Source organism: Ascaphus truei, chromosome 14 (assembly GCF_040206685.1).
Source record: "Ascaphus truei isolate aAscTru1 chromosome 14, aAscTru1.hap1, whole genome shotgun sequence".
NCBI classification, from domain to species: domain Eukaryota; kingdom Metazoa; phylum Chordata; class Amphibia; order Anura; family Ascaphidae; genus Ascaphus; species Ascaphus truei.
The window spans coordinates 43,093,328-43,119,844 of NC_134496.1; the positions used below are offsets into that span (position 1 = coordinate 43,093,328).

Here is a 26,517-nt window from a genome sequence, read left to right on the forward strand (position 1 = left end):
CACACACACACACACACACACACACACACACACACACACACACACACACACACACACACACACACACACACATACCATAAACTCCCTTTATATATAACAACTATATACACACATGCTTTAAATACATTAACCCAGGGGTAGCCAACTCCAGTCCTCAAGAGCTACCAGTCTTCGACTGAGCCATCGATTAAGCCACCTGTGCTGAAGCAGCGATATCCTGAAAACCTGACCTGTTGGTAGCTCTTGAGGATTGGCGCTGGCTACCCCTGCTTTAATTAAAGCCACAATATCTAAAATATATCATATGTACTATAGCTTGTATTAGTAGAAATGACCACCAAGTATTTCAAGACAAAATTATACATTTCATTATAACCAAGTTGAAGAAAATGAAATGGCAAGAACGCAGCGGAAAAACCCTACAAAATGAGACTTATTCTTTACGACGCATCGCAAAACAAGGGGTTAATACACTAGCATTGCTTTATGAATATTACTCATTTTATGACCAGCCTTTCTTTCATGGCATTTTGAAAAAAAAAAAAAAAAAAAAAAAAAGTTCTTTTTTTTTTTTTCGCTCGAAAAATCTGTTAAAAAAAAATATATAAAAAAAAAAAAAAAAATAAGCAGAGGAAATTAAAAGACCAGAAGAAAAAAAAATGTAAATAAAAAAAAATTCCCTTGGTCTGGAAATGAGCCCAGCTGAAAGCATGTTAATCTCCACCTCCAGTAATTTGGTTCTTCTGGAGAAGACAGAAGCCCCTGCCGCTGTGCCCTGCACTTCATAAATCACATCTTTATGTGGACAAGGTCAGGGCAGCTAGAGGCTCAGGACTGGGCGTTTGCAGTGGCTCTGAGGGCTCAGTCATGTTTATTCTCCTGCACAGATCTCGGAGGAGAAGTCCAGCACGCTTCTAATTACTTTTGATTATTTTCATTTGCTGAGGTCAGCCTGGCTTTGGCAGGGACCGCTTCAGGGTTGATTTCGTACAAATAGCGGTGTCTTTTCGGGGGCGGCTTTGTGTGCTTTCAGAATTAGCACCCCGTTATTTCACCCGCAGCTAAGCGCAGCTCTGCTAACAGACATCTGTCCTGGGCCTGGTCATGTGTAACTAGTTATCTGGATTAATTATAAAGCTCCGGTTTCAAGGACAGAATTGGTTTTGTTTACAGAAATAAAAGGGATTTAGTTATGGATTTGTGTTCGAATCGCTTTATTTTATATTGGGAATTAACCAACTCAAAAGTAAGATGTCCTATAACACACTGAGCAGAGTTGCAACAGCAAATCATGGTTGAATGAAAAATGGCTCTCGCCTAAATAGTAATAATGTAAATAATAATAATGGTTTGTTCTTGTATAGCGCTGCTAGTTTTATGCAGAGACAATTTTGCAGACACAGTCCCTGCCCCATAAGGCTTACAATCTATGTTTTTTGGTGCCTGGGGCACAGGGAGATAAAGTGCTATGTCCAAGTTCACAAGGAGCCAATGCAAGGAATTGAACCAGGTCCCCTTGCTTCACACTCAGTGCCAGTCAGTGTCTTTATTCACTGAGCCACTCCTTCTCCTCTAATAATATTAAGCATGCAGCACACTGTAATGGTCCTGATTTCTATACTCCATCAAGGCTTCTCCTGCTTGCAGGAAATATTATTTAAAGCAGGGTTTCCCAAACTTTTTTTTCCGTGACCCGGTTATTTTTTAACTTCTTTTTCGTGACCCACTAAAATTTTTATCGCCTATAGGGCCTGCACAGACACACACACAGCCACTGATATATACACACACACACACACACACACACACACACACACACACACACACACACACACACACACACAGCCACTGATACACACACAGACACACACACAGCCGCTGATACACACACACACACACAGTCACTGATACACACACACACACAGCCACTGACACACGCAGCCACTGACACACACACTGATACACACACAGGGCCACTGATACACACACACGCAGCCACTGACACACACCCAGCCACTGACACACACCCAGCCACACAGACACTGCTACACACACACACACACACACACACACACACACACACACACACACACACACACACACACACACACACACACACACACACACACACACACACACACACTGATACACACACAGAGACACTGTTACACACACAGAGACACTGCTACACACACAGAGACACTGCTACACACACACACACACACAAACACTGATACACACACACACAGACACTGATACACACACACTTACACTGATACTGATACACACAGACACTGATTCATACACAGACACACACTGATACAGATACACACAGATACACACACACACAGACACTGATACACACACACACACTCGCTCTCCCCTATACGCACACAGACACAAACAGTGAATTACAGGCAACGACGGATGTGAGTGACTGGAGGGGGGGCCAGGGACACATTTGGGGGCCAGGGACACTTGGGTGGGTGGGAGGGGGCCAGGGACACTTGGGTGGGTGGGAGGGGGCCAGGGACACTTGGGTGGGTGGGAGGGGGCCAGGGACACTTGGGTGGGTGGGAGGGGGCCAGGGACACTTGGGTGGGTGGGAGGGATGGGGCCAGGGACACTTGGGTGGGTGGGAGGGGGCCAGGGACACTTGGGTGGGTGGGAGGGAGGGGGCCAGGGACACCATTTGGGAGGGGCCCAGGGACACTTGGGTGGGTGGGAGGGGGCCAGGGACACTTGGGTGGGAGGCAGTGACTGGGTGGGGTGACTTACCTTGCCGCCGGACGCTTTCCCCTGCTGCCCCCGATATCCCCTGCTGCCCGGGATGGGAGGTGGGCTTGGGGGCACGGGAGGTGGGGTCAGGAGGGGGTGCCACGGGAGGAGAGCTCAGGAAGCTGGCCGCGGGGGAAGCGGGCCGCAGTAGGAGCTTGTACTTCCACCCTCCCCCATGTAACGTGCGGGCCGCAGAGGAGCTGGTACTTCCTCCTCCGTCCCACGTTGGGAGCGGGGGGGAGGAAGGGAGCGGGCCCTGCTTGCCCTGCGCAAGCGCGCAAGACCGCGGGGGGAATCGCCTGCCGTTGTTTTTTAACTTGAGCAGGGGGGACGGGAGACACCGCGCGGCCAGCCTCACTGCGACCCGGCAATTTTGGTGCCGTGGCCCGGTGCCGGGTCGCAACCCACCATTTGGGAAACGCTGCACTAATAGACACAGAGACACTGGCAGATACATGGACACTGACAGACACACACACAGAGACAATGCCAGGCACACTGACACTAACAGACACAGAGACACTGGCAGATACATGGACATGACAGACACACACACACACTGGCAGATACATGGACACTGACAAACACACACACAGAGACAATGCCAGGCACACTGACACTAACAGACACAGACAGACACACACACAGACAGCCACAACTACAGCACAGACATATTAACTTCTCTTTCTTACCTCACTGTCTGCCCCTTCTCTTTTATACCCCACCTTCCCTCCCGTCCTGCCCCTTCCATCTCTCCTACCCTCTCCTTTTACCCGTTTACCAATCTCATTAAGCCGCGACAGACCATTAACAAATCAGACCTCACTGCTTCAGTGCTTCCTCTGGGCCCAGAGCTGTCAGCCAGCCACTGGACTTCCTTTACCTTCCTCTCTCCCGCGGCCACAGCCGGATTGTGGGGGAGAGGGAGGAAGATTGCACCGCGTAGCTGGCTCCAGACCAAACGGCACTACAAGTTCAAGCAGTCACATACAGACCCGGGGAACACACAGGGGCCCAGCTTGCTGCACCCAGTCAGGACCCCGGCGTGGAGCCTCCAGTGGCAATAACACAACACGTTTAATAGCTTCTCAAAAACCTAATGCAAAAACCCACAGGAGACTCCAGTGTGTAACATACTGCGATCATTACAGACTAATTAAGGAAACATACTGCACGGTGATTCCAAAGCTGCAGTGATTGGAGCCAAGTTGCAATGCTGGTCAGGAAACGCACAATTTGTGGTTTATTTATTTAAGAGGCCCCACAAAAAGATATCTCTGAAAACTGCTGGGAGGATGAATGTGCGATATGTTCGTTTGCGTTACCTCTTAATTGTCACAGGACTGGCAATGTATTGCATACCATCTACATGTGCGGTGAAGGAATTAAAAGATCCAAATCCTATGGGATCTTCTCTTTATCTGTATGCATTGCAGACACCGGCTTTATTATTTGGGGGGTTGTGTACAATTGAATACATTTTTTGTTTTTGCTGCCATTGTATCTTTAAGATAATCTCATTTATAAAAGCATAAGGGAAAATCTTGTATTTGTGGTAGTAGCCTTTGGTGTGGTTAAGATCTCTCCTATATTTTCAGCACCTAGTCCAGGGGTGGCCAACTCCAGTGCTCAAGGTCCATCAACAAGTCAAGTTTTAAGGATATCCCTGCTTCAGCACAAGTGGCTCAATCAATCTCTGCTTCAGCACAGGTGGCTCAATCAGTCTCTGTTTCAGCACAGGTGGCTCAATCAGTGGCTCAGTCTTTGACTGAGCCACTGATTGAGCCACCTGTGCTGAAGCAGGGGTATCCTTAAAACCTGACCTGTTGCTGTCCCTTGAGGCCTGGAGTTGGCCACTCCTGGCCTAGTACAAGCTCTTATTTTGTTTTATTGCAACACAAAACACCTTTATGTGTAAAATCTTGGGTGGACAGTGGGGGCAGCAGGGAGTGTAAATGAAATCATCTCCTGTTCACACATGAAAGGAGCTGTGGGCTGATATAAGTCATAATACTCAAGTAACTAGACCAGTTGAGGACGGTAAGAAGGAAACTGTGGTTTGGCTGGAAAGATTAATTATCCTAGTGGATCTGTAGGTTTATTTACACCTAGCACTTTTTATAAACGCTAACTTGACCTTGCGCGTTACGAGGTTAAATACAGATTTAACCAAGTATTCCAAAAGGGGAACATAAGTAAATATACGTAGATTTAAGGTTAAAGCGCTATTCACCGTTAGCAAAGTGTGATGGAACAAGGGGTACAGAGTACCAGTACTTTATTGTCAGACTCAGAGTAACAATACTTATTTTTTTGTATACTCGCAAATTGATGTATTTTAGAAAGCTTCTGCCCCTTTCTGTTTTATAGGGTAGCATAGAATACATCTTTCTAAAATAAGTACCAAAGACCTTTGCCCTACTGTTTAACAGACTTGGAACAGACAGGATACCTTGTTTGAAGCCACTAGCTATCACTTTAAGTCCCCCCGACCTCCAGGGTCACCTGGGTTCCAAAGATATGTGTAGTTTTTATTTTTGTGTGTGTGGACACACAAACAAATGACAAACATGCGTGCGGGGGGCATGAACAGAACGTTGCAATGTCATCTCCTGGCCACAATATGGTGATTGTTTGGGGGAGATCATGGGCAGATGAGTAAGAAGTACATTTGCTGAAGACATAGAGCTTGGTAAGAAAGTAAACTTTGTTCCTGCCCGTATTACCCCTGTGTTTAGGTTGTGCGGATGATTGCTGATTGCTTTATTATGGTAATTACCTTATCACTCTAAAACAAAAACTTTGCATTCATGTGTTACCAACTAAAACGCACATTTAAAAGGATCACTGAATTCAATAATGTAGAAGGGATCACGTTTACAGTATCATTCAATCCAACTAAGAGTTTGAATAAAATACCAGAAATGTCAGCGTACAAGTAACTAAATCAGTAGGATTTGGGGTTCTGGACCAAAAAATTGCATATTAAAAGTATTGATTTTGATCAGTGAAACTCCATTGAAGTCTTTGAGATTGCAGATGTTAAAAATCAGTGAGACTTACTGAAACTCGGCGAGAGTTGACATATTTGGAATAACAATTCAACATCCATTGTCTTTTTTTAAAATGCAACTGGGCAGACTAAATTGTTGTATTTTTTTGTTAGTCATTTTACTTTACTCAGAACAGTGGAACAATTGTGACGATTATCTTTCTCTTTCCCTAATGTGAAACGGAATGAAAATGTAGCATATGAAATTGTGGGCACTTCATTCTCAGATAAACTATAAACTGCAATGAACCATCATTGTTCCGGTTGAGTTAGCTCATCATCCCTATGAACAGAACATTTCACAGGAAAGAACCATATAATATTTCCCTCAGAGAGCACTAATAGGTATGATTAATCCTTATTCCACTGGATGCCACTATCTACAAATCCAGATGGAAATCTGAAGACCATAGACTTGAAGCTTTTGATAATGTTGATCACACTATTGTGCTAAACAAGCTTCAGTACTCTTGGACCCCATACTTTAAACTTGTTTATCTATTATTACTCAGGAAGATCCCAATATGTGTCTACCTCAGGCCCCAACTCTAACCACTAGGATATTACCTGTGGAGTCCCCCAATGCTCTGTTCTAAGACCCTTACTTTTTTTCTCTCTTTACAAATGATCTGCCCACATTTTGTAAGACAACATTTTTGCATGCGTATGCTGATGATACTATTCCATATGCATGCAGTCCCTGTCTGTTTGACCTTGAAAATGTGCTGAAATCTGATTTCTCAAAGGACAAAAACTGGATCACCCAAAACAAACTGATTTTAAAAACTGATAAAACAGTAACTATGGTGTTTGGGACTAAGGCTAAAATTTGTAAGCTGCCTATGACAGAGCTACAGATCATAACCAATAACTAATCGCCTCAGTTACTAGCTTTAAATATTTGGGAATGTGGCTCGACTCCAATTTAATATTTGGTTTGCATAGTGCTAAACTGGTATCCCATATATATATATACATACAGGGCTTGACAAATGCACTCGCCCACTCGCCTGGGGCAAGTGCATTTTATCCGCAGGCGAGCCATCACTCACCCATATTATCCTTACACTACCTGCGTAGCATAGGAAGAATAGAGCTGAGAACAGAGCGGCCTGCGTGAGCAGGGTAGGGAACTGAGGTGGGTGGAGCTTTGTGTGGCTGAGGGCTCATTCAATAGAAGCGTAGGAGGGACGGGGCATCGCCAGGCGGGAGCCACTTGTCGTGTTGTGGGTGCTGGGGGGCGTGGCTGCGCACTGTGGCGGCGGGTGACAAGAAGGACTGGCTGAGACATGAGGCGGAGCCTGGAGCAGATTCTGGGGGAACGGACACACACACCACTCCTTCCTTCCCCTCAGAGCAGGGGCAGTTGTCCCAGGCCAGGAGGCTCGGCCGTCAGTGACAGTTGGGCCTGACCTCGTGTCCGGCTGCCAGGCACCACATTTCTTCGCCCCGCAGCAGGCGCCTTGCACCACTATTGCTGCGGCCTACCGGTTAGGCCCCGCCCCCGCTCCGAAAGTTCGGCATGCGACATGCAGGAGAGCAGGTGATCTGAGATGCATGAGGGGGATGTGAGATGCAGGGGGGAATGTGATGCAAGGGGGGAGTGGGTGATGTGTGAGGTGCAGGGGGGAGTGAGAGGATGAGGTGCAGGGGGGAGCAGGTGAGGTGCAGGTGGGGGAGCAGGTGAGGTGCAGGTGGGGGAGAGTGTGAGGTGCAGAGGGGCAGTGTGAGGGGCAGGGGGAGAGTGAGGTGCAGGGGGAGAGAGTGATGTGTGATGTGCAGGGGGGAGAGGGTGATGTGTGAGAGCAGGGGGGAGAGGTGGGGCTAGGTGGCGAGTAGCTTTTTTGGTTGGGAGAGAAGCTTTTTGGGTAATTTGGCAAGCCCTGTATATATTGTGATACAATCACTGTCTCTGTATAGGTTGGAGTGTTGCAGCAAGTGTGCTTTCCAGCCTACAGGGAGTTAATCTCCCCTAGAGACACTAATTTCAGCTGCTGCTAATCAAGCTGGACATCTGAATGAACAAGAAAGTGTTTTAAGGCAGACACAGAGAGCTGCCATTCTGAGAGAGACTGCTTTCCCCAGAGAAGGTGGTAGATAGAGAAAGATCTTCCCAGCTAAGAAAGCTGGCACAGTCCCCTAGATCCGCTAGACGGTTGTCGCAGAGTCTGCTGGGACTGCCTGGGTTTGAATCCCAAGGAAGAAGAATGGAGGATGTGTGACTGCGCTGAAGCAGGGATGTCCTATCCATAACCTTGGAAATACAGAGGAGGTATTCTCTGAACTCTCGCAGGGTCCAGAGGGAATTACCTGGAGCCCCAACAGTAACAGACCAAGAGCTAAGTACTATATTCATGTACCTAAGATTGTTCATATGGGGTGCATATGATAGGGCATGTTTTAAGCTGGGAACCAGTTTAGTTGGCCAGCGCCATTAGAAAGAGCTGGAGTATGTTTAGTTAGTTTTAAATAGGAATAGGTGTTATTTCTCGCCCATTGTGATTCCTCTGATAGCGAAAGGGTTAATATTATTTACCTGGTTAAAATCACGGATCATAGATTACATTCTTGATAACACTTTGCTCCAGTGAATATATGATTACCATTTTTGCAGCAACGCTTCCTTCATAGATAATATATATATATATTTATATATATATTTATATATATATTCTAAGCATCAAACGCCAATAAATCATCAATTTATATTTGTTTACTTTCACATGCTTGTGAAGATTACTCGACATGCTGAAGAATATAAAATATTCACACAAAATGTGGCGAATTTATAGCATTCAGTTTGCTGCAGGAACATGGGATTTAATTATATCCTCTGAACAGCTGGCTGGACAGTATGTGGATGTGGGGCGTTTATTTTTTTAATGCGGAAATCCATGCCGGTTTTTTTCTCTCCATTTTTTTCTATTGGATTGAAGCAGGGGTCTCCGAAGCTGAACCCCATTCATTTCAGCTCCGGGGGCCCCTCTGCTTTCGGAGATAACTCCATAGGAGGTGACGGTTGCTGTTCCGCTCGCCTAGCAGGGTTCATGTAATGGCAGAGTTTCAAAGCTCCTGCACCCTGCGGGCCAATAGGAAACCGTGACATCATCAGGATTGGCTTCCATTGGCCCGTGTGACGCGGGACCTTTAAACTTTAAACGCCAGCTAGCTCAGCCTGGGCGGCTACTGGCACCCACTTTGGGGGTAAGTATCTCCGGAAGCAGGGGGTCCCTGGAACTGAAATTAATGGGGTTCAGCTCCGGAGACCCCCTGCTTCAAACCAGAGTTAAAAATGAAATAAATGAAAATGGCATGAATTGCTCCTTTAACTCTTGTACTTATGTAGTTCTATCTATGTTACATTGGAGATATTTATCTAATATTGAGTATATTTGCAAAAGATTTCCTTGCTTCTGGAAAAAATGGATTCCTCATGTACAATGTTTTATTTTTTAGAATAATTACATTTTTCTATGGATACATTTATACAGCTTCATATATCAGTGCAACGTATGTGTGACACTTTGTTACAAACCAACCACTTTCCCTTCTCCCTTAGGGTGCCGTATGGCGTAGTCGTTACGTTTTGATGACTGGCATGGCAGAGGTCCCATGATCCAATGTCATGCCGTTGGCACATGTTCCGTTTGTGTCGCCGCAGGGGGTGCCTACATGATCGCGGCTTGCCCGAGGGACTGTTGCACTCTGGTACTACGCCCCTTCCGGCACTCAGGGTTAAATATGGTGAACAGTAGTACATTAAATAGAAATAACACTTGTGAGCACATTCGCATGTCTCACACAGGTCTGCAACCCTGTATTTCCCCATTATCGCTTAGCAAACAGTGCTTTCACTGCAGCCAGGGATTCTGGGTAACGACATGCAAATGAGCACAATGTGTCACTCTGCTTCTTATCCATTTTAACATGGACCCCTATAAGCTTATAGCTGCCGTATCACACAGCATTTTCAGCACAGCCAGGGTTAAAGAAGCACATACAAGTGAAGACTAGTCAAATACTTGTACAGCTTAATACCCATCTTATTTCTTAAGATGCTTTATTTAAACCATACAAAATCCAAGCAGTGAAGACTTTTATTACATACAAGATTAAAGGACACTAACCTATATATCCCACGTTTGAAAGTATTGATAAAACAAGTTGCAATGCCAAAATACATTTCCTTTGTATTGATCTAAATCCCGGGGAGACGTGTCAGGCTTTCAGGACCCCTGATCCAATGTGAAAAGCACGATTTACGGTTATTATGAATTTACTTATGGGACATTCAAGTAAATGAAAACATGTTTTCTAGCAGCACGGGGAAATATAATATCGTTACAATGCGCATCAAACGGCAAGTCCATTATTTTCTAATCAGGATCCTTCTTTCTGGCCATCAAGCTGTGCAGAAGAACTTGACGTATAAGAAATGGAGATGATTGACACTTTTTTGTTTAAAAGAAACCTTGACAAGCATAAGTATTTACTTAACCTGACATTTCCATGGTCCACAAAAGCTTTGGAAGGTTTTTGCTTTTTTACAATCTTTACCCAATGTCTTTTAGTGGTAAGACTGTTTGCAAGTCCTCAAAAGAGAGGATGAATTCTTGTTTCTGTTTTGTCTATTGTTTATATAGTATCCGTGAAACCAAACAGTTACACATAAGGCTGCGGCCCCTGTGCACATGGTGCGCGCACGAAAGGGTGCCTGGCGGCGCTCGAGCGAAATTAAGGAAATCATTATTTTAACACTAAGCCCGCGTCCATAGTATGAGCGTCGGGGCGAGCGCCAAAAACAAAAGGCTGTAAGGCAATGCGCATGGCCATAGAGCGTGCGTGCGCATGAGAGCGACGGGGTGGCTGATACTTCAGGAGACATTTTTTTTATTTTGTCGCGCGCCGGCTGGGTACAGCCAATGGGGGTGAACCGCTCACGTGATGTCACGGGCACGCCCTCGCCATGTCCCACATTGCGCAATCCTACAGGCTACGGAACGCTTCTAGTACAGGCGCCTGTACTATATCCGTGGCCTTAAGGGGGAAATATACTGATATTACATGAGTTAAACCAATATAGGTTGCTTTACAATCAGAGCGCCTTGTACTACTTTGTGATACAATTGTATCACAAAATACAATAAAATAGTTGTAGCATATTACCAGTTAAAACTATGCTTTGTGTCCAAAGGAAAGGCAATTAATTAAGTTATTCCAGCAGTTCACATGTCTACATTGAGACAGTATTCTCTTCCCAAAGATGTCTTCTGTCCACTTTTCTCGGGGTAAGAGTCTGCAAGGTTCCAATTTTCCATGCCTGGTATCCTGCTTCTGAATCCAACGCAAAGGTCACATGAAAGTCAACAAAATAATTTGAAAGCTTTTACAAGCTCATATTCTGCCTACACATGGTGGGATATGTAATTCTGTTTTCAACACTACAATGAGAGCCCCTGACACCGAATGATAAATAACGTAACTCTTTCTTCGTGGACGGACCAGATCATTTTTTTCTGCATGTTCATCCCCAAGCCATGCAGTTTAAATACTACATTTGAAAGGGAAATTTCCATTTGGAAAATCTTTCATTGCCATGTAAAATCTTCTCAGAAATGCTATCTTTCTCCTAAACTTAGTACATATTTACCATTTTAATCACAATAAAAATACCAAAATGTGGTTAATTATCTGCTTACCTACAGTATAAAAAATATATTTAAAATAAACCTATTTAAACAACTTACAATGACTTATTTGCTTAATTCACAGTTTGAAACAACACTGGATATTACAGTATGTACTACATTACAAATAGACTATGTATAAGGGAATTGTTTTATTTTTTTTAAAACAAATTGAAACTGCGTCCAAATAAAAAACAACTTGTCACCAATTTGACACCGTAGTGTGCGTTATATTCATACATAATAAAAGCACCAATCATTCTTTCTACTTGCACTGGTCTTTTACGAAGAGAAAAAAATGTCGGACAATTTTGACGCATTTACAGTATGGCGGAAAAGGTTGCGCCTGCTTGAAAATTAATATTTTACGTCATTGACTTGTGCGCAACAGACAGGCTCCAAACTCCGCCTCTAACGCCAGCCCCTAGTGTAATTTTTTCTTTGTGAACGAGATGCTGACGCACGCAGGGCACGGAGACGCAGCAACTTGTATTCTTCCGGGCTTCTGCTTTACACCAAAATCACGTCTTTTTATACATAGCCCCCGGTGGAGTTTGTTAAAGGACAAAAAGAAAACTGTTGCACGTATTGCCCGTTTCGCTGAACTAACAAAACCTTTAACACACCACGGGGCTTGTAGCTTATAGAACAGGTCCCTAACGCAGGGATTCTCAACTGCTTCCTCAAGACCCCGCCAACAGGTCAGATTTGAAGGATATCCAAGCTTCAGCACAGGTGGCTCAAACAGTCGAAGACTGAGCCTCTGATTCAGCAACCTGTGCTGAAGCGGAGACTGATTGAGCCACATGTGCTGAAGCTGGGACTGATTGAGCCACCTGTGCTGAAGCTGGCATATCCTTAAAAGCTGAACTGTTGGGGGGTCTTGAGAACCCCTGACCTAAGAGTTATATCCCTGTTTTGTCTGTGTAGATTTAATAATCATGTAAAACTACCTTATGTATATTTTAAGAGGACTGAACCACTGATTGAGCCACCTGTGCTGAAGCAGGGATATCCTTATAACCTGATCTGTTGTTGGCCCTCGAGGACTGGAGTTGGCTACCCCTGCACTAGACACTGGCCACATTTAAATTGTAACAACTGTGAAGAACAAGTGTGCTTTGTATTCTTCCTGGCTTGGAACCCCTGCAGTACTGTACTTTGCATAGCAATACAGTTCAATGTAAGTAACACCAAAGATGTTAAACATCAGCCACTTATTTGATCCAAAATCTAATCTAGGATTTGTCAGGAAATATACAGGAATACATTGTAACCAGCTCTTCTCACCAGCTTGTTCTCTACTTTATCCAAGCTGTACCTCACGTATGCAACTCAATGATTAAAGGTCCCTTGTGGAAACTGTGAGGTCTTTTTTGAACACTATGAGGACCATTCTAAATCAGCCAAAGTGCCTATGGAGTTCAATTGGGCATTTTTAGCTGAAAACGTCCCAAATGGCTGATTTGACAGATATACAATAAAGCCCTATATATAGTACAATAGAATAAATATTATTACTAGAAAATATACATTTTAATTTCTTTTTGGGACTCCATTAGGTTGTCATTGATGAGTTTTTAATAATATTTGTTTACCCCCTGGATCACCAGAACATGATTCCAATAAAGAGAAGATCCTTTGTTTGCAGCCAGACTGAGAGTCTCGCTGCTAATTGGTAAAGGGTATAACTGCCCACTGGCCTAGGACACCATGTTTATCTTTTTTGTTCCCTGAGTACGTAAGCTCAGACCTGCGTCCCATGTGAATCGGGTTACCTGGGTCCATACAGCTGGTGTCTAGGCTGTGTGCGTAAGACCCTAAGGCTAAGGCCCCGCTCCCTCAGTCAGTGCGCCGCACTGCATGCAGACAGCGCGCTGACAGGCAATTGACCGCTACCTGCGGTCTGTAGGGAGCCGGAGCTGGAGCCGGAGCGGGAGGGGGGGCGTAGTTTGAGCGGGGGGCCCTCATGCTGTCGTACCCCCCCCCCCCCCCTCCGTCGATCCCTCTCTCACTCCCGGAGCCGCTCGCACTCTGAAGCCAGGCACAGAGGGAAGGACACACACAGACACTCATACACACAGGCACTCATACACACACAGGCAAATACACACAGGGGGGTGAATCAGAACGGGGGGGGGGATTGGAGCAGGGGGGGAATCGGATGGGGGATCAGAGCTGAAGGGGGAAATCGGAACAGGGGGGATCGGAGCAGAGAGGGGAATTGGATTGGCTGCTTGGATGTCACGTGATGCGACACTCGCCAAAACCACAAGCTCCTTGTAGCTCCGGCTGGCTGACGCGTCACAGCACGCAGTCAGCCACGCCGGAAGGAGCCAGCAGGGGCATCTAGAACGGGGGCAAGCAGCTGGTGGCCCGCGGCCGCGCGCGCTGCCGGCCGCAGCGGGACCAAGGCCTTAGAAGGAAGCCTACTGTTCTGTTCAGGAGTCAGGACCACATCACTCTGGGAAAAGAAGCATTTTCTGCCGGACCCCTAAAACAATCGTTGGAGGTAAGCCAGCTACGGCTTTACCGTACACCTATCTGGAATAGGTGCCCTCAGTTGTCCTGTGAGTCGGACCTGTAATGTTCCACGAAAAATACTTTTTCTATATTTTGTGTTGCTCGCGCCAAAGGTATCACTTTTTGTTCCAACCGTAAGACTATCCGGGGAGGTAAGGCAGCTATGGCATTTACCTCTACCTATACAGAAAAGGTGCTCCCAGGTGTCCCCATGTACCGGGACTGCATCGTTTTACGTTTCCAGACTTTTGGACAAACAATGTTGCTCACACCAAAAGAATCACCGTTTGTTCTACCACTAATAGGACATCAAAATGTGTCCTTGAATACTTGGTCCTGGCATCTAGTCTAACTATGTGTTCCTGTTGTCCCCGGGTCCCTATGTCTTATCATTTGTACTGTAGGTATTGTGTGATTTGCTGTTAGTTTCAGCTAAATAAACTCAGGTTTGTTCAACCTTGGTGTTCTGTCTGGCGATCTAAAGATCCTTGGTAGTCCGATCAACTCTGATTGTGACAGACCTTTTCTGGTCGAGAAGGGGACTTTCCAAGTAATATCAGAATAAACAAAATACTTATTTCATTCACTTTTTTACATTGAAAAAAATACATACTCAGGACCTAAATAATTGAAAGATGGTTTCGTCCTGATTGCTGAAGGTAACTAGTTTTCACTGGCTATCACGTAGTGACACAAACAATAGCCTCTCATAGACATATTTTAAAATAAAAGCAAAATGGGTTCTGGTTACAAGATATCCTGAACAGTTTTCACTTCCTGCTCAATGATTTTATCTTCTGTTTATCTCAGTAAACAGAGAGCGAAAGCACAGACAGACTGAGGTCTTGTTATACAAATGGGGGCAGCCCGGTCTTTTCCATGAGAAAGAAGAAAATGTTATCCATCCAACATACAAAGGGCAAGATGGTATCGGAAAGGCTGGTCAGTGAAGTCATATTTTCAGGAAGTTATATTTGGCCATTAATGTAGCTTATAGTGGAGTTTAATTCCCAAGCTTTCTCCGTTATGAATAACTACAAGTTGCCACCCACGCTATATAAGAAACGATTCTCAGCAGTACAGGTTTAAAAAATTAAGCTGAGGGTAAAAGTAACATCGGCTGTGAAGGTTTGTGTTTTTCATGCCAAGAATCTTATAGGTTTGGGTTTTTTTTTGTTTTTTTACTATTTTTCCAATGACTGGTATTAAAATGTCTACTGCGGTATTCACCTCTCATTCCTACCTCATTTAAGCCATGTAAAGTTAAAGGCTCAAAACTGTTTCCAAATGGAAAAAATACTTGCAGGAATCATTTACAAGGCTTTCACATGCTAAAATATGCCAACAAATCTCACATTTCCACTTTATGGTGACTAAATCTAACAGGCAATGAAAAGGTATAACTAATCTATAAAGGTCAAAGCCAGAATATGTAAGTGATAGCACCTGACAGCATGCCCAGCTTATCCGAGGTACAGTTTATAGAAGCTTCAGGGTGTGGTAAGGCCCCTTGGCCCCTATACAATATGCTGTGCAGCTATCTTCCCCCTGCTAGAAAAGAGTCCGGCTCCATTCAAATGAATGGAACTAAAAAGGTATCTGGCACAAGGAAGGCTGCTTTATGGCCTACTACAGTATGTAGGGGTCTTAGTTATAGGCATTTGCTTGGCTCACCAACAAGATCAGACATATGAGAATGTATTGTGTGATTTTAAACAGCTCAGCATTGCCATTTCTCCTAAAAATCACTTAGGTGGCAAATCCATATTTTTTATCTTGCATTACATACTAGGGCACAATATATTCAGGATCTTTCATTATCCTCCGTTGCAAAATACCTAATAACGCTTAGTTTTATCTGTGTTGTTCCAAATATGTGCTAAGTAATTGTATGTTATTTCCTTGTTTACACTGATTTATTAATATAATATTGAAAACACTTAGTCATTTAACTAGTTGTTTAAAGCAACATGTTTTGATTTATTTCTATAAACAATTATTATTTTTTCAGGAAAGTACAAATTTTAAAGTTACGGGTTATATAAGGTTTTTGTGTTCTGCATGTCTGCTTCAAGTTCTCCAGGTGATGTGAATATGATGAATTGTGCAACCTTTTGAGTTGGCTGTCAAATAAGTGTTCTCCAACAATTAGTAATGGCTTCATTTTACTGCTTTACTCTTTCATAGCTAAAACGCCACTACATGAAGTTGTAAAAGTATTTCACTCTATTTGTAATTAGATACACTTTCACAAGGATTTCCTGACCCTAGTGGTAGAGCTTGAAGGTTCCTCTTAGGTTGTCTCTTCATGTAGGTTGAGAGTGTATGCCAATAATACGTTACTGAGTCTTTGTTTCATTTTGTACCAGTCCAGACCATCTTAGGCTTCGCACATAGTAGGCGCGTGACGTCGCGCCCGCCTGCACCCCATGCGATCCGTGGCCTGTGGGGGCTGGAGGAGGAGACGCGACCAAAAGCAGCTTCCGTTCAATGTTTGGGGGCGTGCCTGTGACGTCACGTGAGCGGTTCGCCCTTATTGGCTGATCCGCGCACGTGACCCGGCCATCGCACGGCAGATTCAAAAAAGTTTGTCTCGCAAAGTATCGGTCGCCCCGGTGCTCTCGTGCACGCGCGCTTTTTGGCCATGCGCGTTGGCTTCATGCGTTTTGAATTTGGCGCGCACGATGTCACTTTCACTATGGACACGGCCTTCGGTTTGACCCAATCTGAAATAAGCAGCTTGCTACAGAATGTCATGCACAACTCATCATGATGGATGGAAGAAAGCTTCTTTTTTTTTTGCGCTGTAAAGTTTACTGTCCTGGCGTACAAATAATGTCAGCGTTACCAATCAAAATATTTCATTTTTTCCAATAGCGTAAAATCGCGTACAACTCACCAATGAAACTTTCGCTTCCATCTGCCCAAGCAACACTGAGCTAGAGGAGCTAAATAACTATATAAATATTTTCAATGATTATATAAGCTTCTTATATTGTACTTCATGACACAATTCAGGCTCACAAGGATAACATGTTTTTCCATTGAAAAAGAACACACTGCAAAAATAGTATAGATGTTATCAATGCAGAATAGTGTTACATATGTGTGATCCCCTGCAAAGGCCTCTCTGTACTCATATTTGGGAAGTATTGACAGGACAGTTAGCTCATTTTCGCATGACTCCACATTCTTCACCAGATATTAAAAAATAAGATATGTGCATAAAGAGATACTCCTGTGGGGACCTTACTCCAGCAAGTCCATGTACCCTCAAACATTAACTTCTAATACTTTGCTACATGTTCATTGCACTTCTTTATAATGACAATAAAAAAAAATTGTATCAAAAGTGGAAGAATTAAGTATTAAGCTCTAGATCCCATTATCACGGGGAATAGAAAATAGCAGACAAAAAGAAAATAGATTTCCCTCACATCCAATGCTTCTCATATGTTGGACCTTTTATATTGCTTGTTGATTTTAAGATGGTGATTTATAATTGGCATGCAATCCTAATCATATTACTGCAGTAAATTGCAGTGGAGTTAGGGTTGCACTGTGATCATGTATAGCTTTATAACAGAATTCACGTAAACATTACATCTCACAGTAGGTCATTGAGTGCTCTAATGGTGGATGTGTGGAGAAGGCGCTACTGCGCATGACAGAAGTCCAAACAGGTCCCGGATGATGCAAAAAACTTTATTGACAACACACTATGAGGGCTACACCACGATCTCCTCCTCTACGCGTTTCACCCTTGGAGATAGGGCTTCGTCTTGGCGACCACGCGGACACCGGAGGAGAGGCGTGAGCAGGACCCAGACCGGAGTGGAGAATAAAGGTAAGAGATTTCAATCTTTTTTGCATCTCCATACACTCCGGTCACCCTAGGGCCCATTATTTGCTCCCTCACACCCAGTGACACGGCGGATTGACACCGGTGGTGCCTGCTGTTAAGCTGAAGCGCAGGACAGTTACTTTCTACATTGAGTGCTCTAGAACAGGGGGGCGCAAACTTTTTTGCCTGCGCCCCCATACCGGCAGTTCCCCTCTCTCCGTGCCCCCCCCCTCTTACCTCGGCTCCGGCGTCATGACGTCACGTTGCCATGGCAATGTGACATCACATGACCTCGTGGCGTCATTTGACGCCGCATTGCCATGGCGACATGTCTAAAGCCGCCGGAGCCAAGGTAAGTGAGGTTTACTGAGGTCTTCGCCGCTTCCCTGGCACTTAATTTAAGTGCCTTCGGGAAGCGCGTGGGGCCTCTGTAAACCCCGCGCCCCCCGCAGTCAGTCTCGTGCCCCCCCCAGTTTGTGCACCGCTGCTCTAGAAATACTCATATCTATAAAAGAAGATACGAAGAAGGGACAATCAACCCTAAGCAGAAAACAAGTGATTGACTTAAATCTATCCCTTCTATCTCTAATACCTCTTCCAGAGTAACCTGGCAATAAAAAAGTTATGGTGAGTAAAAACAAAAGTGACAAAAAAACCCCACCATACATTATAGAGCAAATGAAAATATCACTTGTGGGTACATTGGCATGTCACAGACAGGTCGGCAACCCTGTTTTACCCCATTATCCTAGGCCTGGGACATAGTGAATAAAACAGTGCGGAGGCGCGCTGAGGCTCAGGAAAAGCGGTGCTTTCCCTGGCCTTACAGAGCGCGCCATCCGTGGCCGTGTCAGGGGAAGGTCTGGGGGCGGGCCAGTGACGTCACGGAGCTGGTTCGCCCTCATTGGGCGAACCGCTCACGTGACCGGCCCTCCGCTCCGGCGAGCGCCAAATCTGAAGACTCGGTGAGACAAAAGCTTCCCCAAGCATGTGGACGCGTGCGCAAGCCCCTGCTAAAGCCGCTCTCATTGCGGCTGCAGGGGCCCAGTGCCGAGCAGCAGAACGGGTCAGCACGGGTAAGCGCATAAGCGCTGACCATGTCCGAGGCCTTAGCAAGCAATTCATCCACTACCGCAAGGGATTTAGGGATAATGACATGCAAATGAGCACAGTGACACTCTTTACTTCTCATCCATTTTAACATGGACCCCTATAAGCTTATGCCTGGCGCATTACCCAGCATTTCAGCAAAGCGTGGGATAAAGAAGTACATAGCCTGGGATAAAGAAGTACATAGCCTGGGATAAAGAAGTACATATCCTGGGATAAAGAAGTACATAGCCAGGGATAAAGAAGTACATAGCCTGGGATAAAGACGTACATAGCCTGGGATAAAGACGTACATAGCCTGGGATAAAGAAGTACATAGCCTGGGATAAAGTACATAGCCTGGGATAAAGACGTACATAGCCTGGGATAAAGACGTACATAGCCTGGGATAAAGACGTACATAGCCTGGGATAAAGACGTACATAGCCTGGGATAAAGAAGTACATAGCCTGGGATAAAGACATACATAGCCTTGGATAAAGAAGTACAAAGCCTGGGATAAAGAAGTACATAGCCTGGGATAAAGACGTACATAGCCTGGGATAAAGACGTACATAGCCTGGGATAAAGACGTACATAGCCTGGGATAAAGAAGTACATAGCCAGGGACAAAGACGTACATAGCCTGGGATAAAGACGTACATAGCCTTGGATAAAGAAGTACATAGCCAGGGATAAAGACGTACATAGCCTGGGATAAAGAAGTACATAGCCTGGGATAAAGAAGTACATAGCCTGGGATAAAGACGTACATAGCCAGGGATAAAGAAGTACATAGCCTGGGATAAAGACGTACATAGCCTGGGATAAAGACGTACATAGCCTGGGATAAAGACGTACATAGCCTGGGATAAAGAAGTACATAGCCTGGGATAAAGAAGTACATAGCCTTGGATAAAGACGTACATAGCCAGGGATAAAGAAGTACATAGCCTGGGATAAAGAAGTACATAGCCTGGGATAAAGACGTACATAGCTTGGGATAAAGACGTACATACCCTTGAATAAAGACGTACATAGCCTTGGATAAAGAAGTACATAGCCTGGGATAAAGAAGTACATAGCCTGGGATAAAGACGTACATAGCTTGGGATAAAGACGTACATAGCCTGGGATAAAGACGTACATAGCCTGGGATAAAGACGTACATAGCCTGGGATAAAGACGTACATAGCCTGGGATAAAGAAGTACATAGCCAGGGATAAAGACATACATAGCCTGGGATAAAGAAGTACATAGCCTGGGATAAAGACGTACATAGCCTGGGATAAAGACGTACATAGCCAGGGATAAAGAAGTACATAGCCTGGGATAAAGACGTACATAGCCTGGGATAAAGAAGTACATAGCCTGGGATAAAGAAGTACATAGCCTGGGATAAAGAAGTACATAGCCTGGGATAAAGAAGTACATAGCCTGGGATAAAGACGTACATAGCCTGAGATAAAGAAGTACATAGCCTGGGATAAAGACGTACATAGCCTAGGATAAAGAAGTACATAGCCTGGGATAAAGACGTACATAGCCTGGGATAAAGACGTACATAGCCTGGGATAAAGAAGTACATAGCCAGGGATAAAGAAGTACATAGCCTGGGATAAAGTACATAGCCTGGGATAAAGACGTACATAGCCTGGGATAAAGACGTACATAGCCTGGGATAAAGAAATACATAGCCTGGGATAAAGAAGTACATAGCCTGGGATAAAGAAGTACATAGCCTGGGATAAAGACGTACAAAGCCTTGGATAAAGAAGTACATAGCTTGGGATAAAGACGTACATAGCCTGGGATAAAGACGTACAAAGCCTGGGATAAAGAAGTACATAGCCTGGGATAAAGAAGTACATAGCCTTGGATAAAGACGTACATTGCCTGGGATAAAGAAGTACATAGCCTGGGATAAAGACGTACATAGCCTGGGATAAAGACGTACAAAGCCTTGGATAAAGAAGTACATAGCCTGGGATAAAGACGTACATAGCCTGGGATAAAGAAGTACATAGCCTGGGATAAAGACGTACAAAGCCTTGGATAAAGAAGTACATAGCCTGGGATAAAGACGTACATAGCCTGGGATAAAGACGTACAAAGCCTTGGATAAAGAAGTACATAGCCTGGGATAAAGAAGTACATAGCTTGGGATAAAGACGTACATAGCCTGGAATAAAGACGTACATAGCCTGGGATAAAGAAGTACATAGCCTGGGATAAAGAAGTACATAGCCTGGGATAAAGAAGTACATAGCCTGGGATAAAGAAGTACATAGCCTGGGATAAAGACGTACATAGCCTTGGATAAAGACGTACATAGCCTGGGATAAAGACGTACATAGCCTGGGATAAAGAAGTTCATAGCCTGGGATAAAGACATACATAGCCTCGGATAAAGACGTACATAGCCTGGGATAAAGAAGTACATAGCCTGGGATAAAGACGTACATAGCCTGGGATAAAGAAGTACATAGCCTGGGATAAAGAAGTACATAGCCTGGGATAAAGACGTACATAGCCAGGGATAAAGAAGTACATAGCCTGGGATAAAGAAGTACATAGCTTGGGATAAAGACGTACATAGCCAGGGATAAAGAAGTACATAGCCTGGGATAAAGAAGTACATAGCCAGGGATAAAGAAGTACATAGCCTGGGATAAAGAAGTACATAGCCTGGGATAAAGACGTACATAGCCTGGGATAAAGAAGTACATAGCCTGGGATAAAGACGTACATAGCCTGGGATAAAGAAGTACATAGCCAGGGATAAAGACGTACATAGCCTGGGATAAAGAAGTACATAGCCTGGGATAAAGACGTACATAGCCTGGGATAAAGACGTACATAGCCTGGGATAAAGACGTACATAGCCTGGGATAAAGACGTACATAGCCTGGGATAAAGAAGTACATAGCCTGGGATAAAGACGTACATAGCTTTTGATAAAGAAGTACATAGCCTGGGATAAAGACGTACATAGCCTGGGATAAAGAAGTACATAGCCAGGGATAAAGACGTACATAGCCTGGGATAAAGAAGTACATAGCCTGGGATAAAGACGTACATAGCCTGGGATAAAGAAGTACATAGCCTGGGATAAAGACGTACATAGCCTGGGATAAAGAAGTACATAGCCAGGGATAAAGACGTACATAGCCTGGGATAAAGAAGTACATAGCCTGGGATAAAGACGTACATAGCCTGGGATAAAGACGTACATAGCCTGGGATAAAGACGTACATAGCCTGGGATAAAGACGTACATAGCCTGGGATAAAGAAGTACATAGCCTGGGATAAAGACGTACATAGCTTGGGATAAAGACGTACATAGCCTTGGATAAAGAAGTACATAGCCTGGGATAAAGAAGTACATAGCCTGGGATAAAGACGTACATAGCCTGGGATAAAGACGTACATAGCCTGGGATAAAGACGTACATAGCCTGGGATAAAGACGTACATAGCCTGGGATAAAGAAGTACATAGCCTGGGATAAAGACGTACATAGCTTGGGATAAAGACGTACATAGCCTTGGATAAAGAAGTACATAGCCTGGGATAAAGAAGTACATAGCCTGGGATAAAGTACATAGCCTGGGATAAAGACGTACATAGCCAGGGATAAAGAAGTACATAGCCTGGGATAAAGACGTACATAGCCTGGGATAAAGACGTACATAGCCTGGGATAAAGAAGTACATAGCTTGGGATAAAGAAGTACATAGCCTGGGATAAAGAAGTACATAGCCTGGGATAAAGAAGTACATAGCCTGGGATAAAGACGTACATAGCCTGGGATAAAGAAGTACATAGCCTGGGATAAATGCGTACATTGCCTGGGATAAAGACGTACATTGCCTGGGATAAAGACGTACATAGCCTGGGATAAAGACGTACATAGCCTGGGATAAAGAAGTACATAGCCTGGGATAAAGACGTACATAGCCTGGGATAAAGAATTACATAGCCTGGGATAAAGAAGTACATAGCCTGGGATAAAGACGTACATAGCCTGGGATAAAGAAGTACATAGCCTGGGATAAAGACGTACATAGCCTGGGATAAAGAAGTACATAGCCAGGGATAAAGAAGTACATAGCCTGGGATAAAGACGTACATAGCCTTGGATAAAGAAGTACATAGCCTGGGATAAAGACGTACATAGCCTGGGATAAAGAAGTACATAGCCTGGGATAAAGACGTACATAGCCAGGGATAAAGAAGTACATAGCCTGGGATAAAGAAGTACATAGCCTGGGATAAATGCGTACATTGCCTGGGATAAAGAAGTACATATCCTGGGATAAAGAAGTACATAGCCTGGGATAAAGAAGTACATAGCTTGGGATAAAGACGTACATAGCCAGGGATAAAGAAGTACATAGCCTGGGATAAAGAAGTACATAGCCTGGGATAAAGAAGTACATAGCCAGGGATAAAGAAGTACATAGCCTGGGATAAAGACGTAAATAGCCTGGGATAAAGAAGTACATAGCCTGGGATAAAGACGTACATAGCCTGGGATAAAGAAGTACATAGCCTGGGATAAAGACGTACATAGCCTGGGATAAAGAAGTACATAGCCTTGGATAAAGAAGTACATAGCCTGGGATAAAGACGTACATAGCCTGGGATAAAGAAGTACATAGCCTGGGATAAAGACGTACATAGCTTGGGATAAAGACGTACATAGCCTGGGATAAAGAAGTATATAGCCTGGGATAAAGAAGTACATAGCCTTGGATAAAGAAGTACATAGCCTGGGATAAAGAAGTACATAGCCTGGGATAAAGAAGTACATAGCCTGGGATAAAGAAGTACATATCCTGGGATAAAGAAGTACATATCCTGGGATAAAGAAGTACATAGCCTTGGATAAAGACGTACATTGCCTGGGATAAAGAAGTACATAACCTGGGATAAAGAAGTACATAGCCTGGGATAAAGAAGTACATAGCCTGGGATAAAGACGTACATAGCCTGGGATAAAGAAGTACATAGCCTGGGATAAAGAAGTACATAGCCTGGGATAAAGACGTACATAGCCTGGGATAAAGACGTACATAGCCTGGGATAAAGACGTACATAGCCTGGGATAAAGACGTACATAGCCTGGGATAAAGAAGTACATAGCCTGGGATAAAGACATACATAGCCTGGGATAAAGACGTACATAACCAGTAAACCAGTTACACCTAAAACCCTCACTTCAGAGCAGGACAGAGAAAGACGACCTGCAAATAAAAACCCAAAGAAGAACAAAGATTAAAACTTTTATATTGCCGGAAAACAGCTCTTTCCCGATTAGTTCTATCTTCAAAGGCTTAATTTAACCCACTGGGTTTTTCCTCTCTGTTTTGTTCTCTACAGCTGGGGAAAAGAGCCATCGACTTTTCCTTATAGATCCTATAAAGGCTTTAAGTCAGTAATGAGATTTGCCGTTACCTTCCCAGTCAAAAGTGAACTGGAAACCGAGAAGTAATCCAGCGCCAATCCACAGAGCCTCACGGTGCCCCAGAACTCTCGTAATCCAAATGCATTTAACAATTGTCAAGAGAAACCGGGTGCCATGTCCAGCCCCACCGAACAGAAATGCCTGCCGAACGGACAGAATATATGATTACTACCTAATGTTTTGATGGAAGAGTGAGAAATGTGATTACCAATTTCATAAAGCGAGAATTCTGTGTGGGAAGCGAGACTCCCAGCGCAGCAATACAACTTGTCCTTCAGCAATGGCCGGGCAGGCTGAGCACGATATAGCACTGCTGAGAAAACACATCCTTCTCTTGTACAACAGGAAAAAAAAAGGCTCTTTTTTAGCCAAAATGCATGTGCAGTGATTCCCTGTTAGTTACACACAGGTGCATCTTAAATGTGATCGGAATACAGGAAAGATCCTCAAATTATTGGGATCATAAGTTTAAAAAAAAAAAAGCAGAACAGTTGAATGCAGAAAGCCAGTTAATTAATTAGCCACTAACCCCTATTGCAGGTCTCCAGCTGGTTTTTGAAGTGTTGGTGTGTGCCTCTAAATTAAAATCCATTTAATGTATCATTAAAGCAGCAAAACATGTGGCGCTGCGCAATTTTTAATTTTTTTTTTGTTATTATAGGATTGAAGCAGGGGGTCTCTGAAGCAGAACTGTGTTACTTTCAGCTCCGGGGACCCCCTGTTTGTAAAGATACTTACCTCCGTAGGTATCTCTGCAAGCAGGGAACTTGTGGGCCTAACGAAATGGCAGCATTTAAATGTCCCACTTCACGCGGGCCAAAAGGATGCCATGACGTCATCCCTTGTTTCTTCCTATTCGCCCGTGTGACACAGGAGCCTTAAACCAGCACGCCCGACGGAGCTTAGTATCTCTGGAAGCAGGGGGTCCCCAGTGCTGAAATTAAGGTTCAGCTCCCCCTAATTAAATCCTGTAAAATAAATTGCGCAGTGCTGCATTAAATATTTGCTAGCAAACACCTCCGCAATATGAAATATCTTGATCACAGGCATCTTTATGCGTTGTATAGTTCAGGGGTGCGCCACATTTTTGGCATGCACCCTCCTGCCTGGGAGCCCCAGCATTCGCGCCCCCCACCTTGTTTTGAACCCGGCGTCAAATGACGTTGCGGGTCATGTGATGTCACGTGACCCCGCAGCGTCATTTGACGCACGTTGTCATGGCGACGTTGACCCCACGGCGTCATTTGACACCGCGTTGCCATGGCGACGCGTCGCCAAAGACCCGGCTGGCGGCAGATAAGGCACATTACAGAGGCCTCACGCCTCCTGTGGCATTTAATTTAAATGCCTTGGGGAAGGGCGCGGGGCCTCTGTAACCGCCACGCCCCCCCCCTAGCAAATCTTGCGCCCCCCAGTTTGCGCACCGCTAGTATAGATGATCTCTCTCCTCCAAAATCAACATTACAGAGTAGAATCTTATCTAACAAAATTCAACATTTCAAATTTCGCTTACACTACTCAATTTCGGACAAACTTTTGGGCCTAAAACATTCAAACTTTTTTCTAAATTTTCAAACTTTTCAGAGCAAATGTGGGCAACTTCGCACATGTCTAATGTTGACTCGTGAGGTGCACAGAATATGAAAAAAATGGATTTGTATCAAAGTCCAGTTCACACTTCAGCTTTGTAAAAATATGTGACAGTGCAAAACTGCACCCCTGACCACGGCGCGAGGAGAGGGGGAAAGCCAGCAGGGGGGCGCAGGGGTAAAAGATTGCGCCCCCCTGCTTTAACCACTAACTATGTTGCTATTCGATGAGCCCTGCTAAAAGGGACCATGTAACACCATATCCATCAATATTAAATTAGATTTTCTATATATGCCAGTTGTAATCTAATTTATAACAACGTTGAACTGTTTACATTAAAACGTATATAGTTTAAATCTGCTTCCACTGTTTTAAAGATGTAAAAACAAAATATTATGGTAATAAAAATAAGTACATCTTCTCTTATCCATTTGTGAATCAGTCATTTCTTCACTGGCCCAGGACTGGATTCACTGGGTCGAG

At 44.3% G+C, this 26,517-nt stretch overlaps 1 protein-coding gene and 1 long non-coding RNA gene across 4 annotated transcripts in view; one reads left to right on the top strand and one right to left on the bottom strand.

Moving 5' to 3' along the window:
* MECOM (MDS1 and EVI1 complex locus) overlaps positions 1-26,517 on the bottom strand; it is a 379,798-nt gene that overhangs the window by 56,379 nt on the left and 296,902 nt on the right. The window lies entirely within an intron of this gene.
* Positions 9,104-26,460, top strand: LOC142466026 (uncharacterized). Its single transcript, XR_012788033.1, has 3 exons — positions 9,104-9,538; positions 17,654-17,887; positions 24,360-26,460. It is a non-coding gene; the product is annotated as an uncharacterized LOC142466026 (long non-coding RNA).